We start from the raw sequence: 2,164 nt of genomic DNA, 5'->3' as shown, positions 1-2,164 counted from the left end.
TTCAAATAATATTAATTACTATTAATTAATATCTATTAATATTAGTAATAACTAATTTTTATTTATTTATTAATAATTGATATTTTTATAATTAATAGTTATAAATAAGAATTAATATTAACGAGAGTTAAAATTGAAAAAAAGCGACAAAAAACTTCTCATAAGTTATTTCAACTAGCATTTCAATAAAATAGCTTATAAGCCTTCTTATAAGTTAATTTGGAGCATCTCCAACAACTTTTTTGTAATTTCTTTAAAATTGAGAACTAAAATTCAAAATCTCTAAAATAAACTACAATTAACTCCAACAAATTTTCTATTTTAGATATTTTATCATTATAATATTATTTAAATGTTATATAATTTTATCATCACAATACACTTTTAATATATATATATATATATATATATATATTGATATTAATTCAACCCTCATTACTGGGATGAATAAAAACTCACTTATCTATCTTCTCTTTAGATTTTTAGAGAATTCTCTATATTTGGAGTTTTCTCCATGATTCTCTATTTTAGAGAATAATATGGGGAAGTTGTTGGAGTATTATCGAGAATAAAAAGTTGATATTCTTTATTATAGAGAAGTTGTTGGAGATGCTCTTATAAGATAAACTAACTTATAAGCTAAAAATAAAATTGTTGGAGATGCTCTTACATGTGATTAGGGAAAAAAAACTTGAAAAAATCAATTAATTGTGCACAACATGTGATTTTGAGGAAAATTATAGATTTTTTTTTAAATATTGCCTTGAATAAAAAATAAAATGTTGAAATGAAAACTAAATACATTTATTTTAAATGCATTAAATAGAAAAAGAAAATTTTAAATAAAAAAAAATAAATCACAAATATGGTAAAAATAGAGTAATAAATTAATGACTTAAATAGATTTTGTATAAATAAATTATTTTTATGCCCCTGTTTATTTATCTTTGGAATTATTTATTTAAGATATCATAAATTATGTGGTCCATATTCATTTTCTTAATTTTCTTATTTGGTTATTATTCTCGTGAATGGTAGCTAAATAAGAGAATACTTTTGAGCTAATCATTTAATTGATTCAATTTTAAATAAAACTTTGTTAAAAATCACCCCAACGGGGATATATGTCATTTGTTGCATACAGATTATATATGAAAATTCATTTATTTCTATTAAAGTTATTTAATACGGTAAATTAAGATATTTATTTATGATTTTTTATAATTTTCATGATTTTAGAATGATTAATTTTTTATTTATTTATTTTTTATTTTTATGACATTTAAAATAAACATGATTTAGAATTTCATTTAAAATATTTATTTTTAACGAAGTAATTTATTTAAGTTGTGTTTCACAATTTCGTGAAATATCACATGTCATATCCATAATTAATCTACATTTTTCCAAAAAAGAATCGATAATATTCGTCAAAGTATCATATGTGATTTTGATAATATTAAATTTTAAGTGGAAAAGAATTGTAAGTTATCACAACATTATATGTGATATTTGTTAATTATGAATTACGTTTTAAAATACATGTGATCTTCTACATATTAAATGTGTTAGATAACACATCATATGTGATTCTGTTTTTATTATTTTTCTCTTTCAGGGTGCGTTTGGTGCGCAGACAGGACTGGACAGGACAGGACAGGACGGGACAGGACAGGACAGGACAGCTGTTCAGCGTTTGGTAAGACAGGACAGGACATGATAGAACTGGTTAAAATGACCAATTTACCCCCAGTGAGCTGTTTAGTGTTTTTTCACTACGAAATGCATTCTGGTAACACTGGTCCTCCTACCACTACAGCCCTAATAATTCATCAACAACAACATTCAGCAATCATAATCAATGTAAACTCTCGAAATAAATCATAATACTTCATTAAAATCCCTAATAAGTACTTCAATTAATCAAGTTGTTGGCGAAATCGAGTACGAAACCACCATCAAAATATAATTCCTTACTTGCATGAAACAAGAAGAAAGGTATTTGAAGAGTTTCTTCAAATTCGTGATGTAGTTGCTGTAAGAAGCAGCAACGGCCATTGGAGCAGCAGCGGCGGCCATCGGAAGAAGCAGCAGCGGCCATCGGGAGAAGCAGCAGCGGCCATCGGGAGAAGCAGCAGCGGCCATCGGGAGAAGCAGCAGCGGC

The sequence above is a fragment of the Cynara cardunculus genome (assembly GCF_001531365.2).
Source record: "Cynara cardunculus var. scolymus isolate 2C chromosome LG 1, CcrdV1, whole genome shotgun sequence".
Classification (NCBI taxonomy): Eukaryota; Viridiplantae; Streptophyta; class Magnoliopsida; order Asterales; family Asteraceae; genus Cynara; species Cynara cardunculus.
This window is presented reverse-complemented; position numbering follows the sequence as displayed.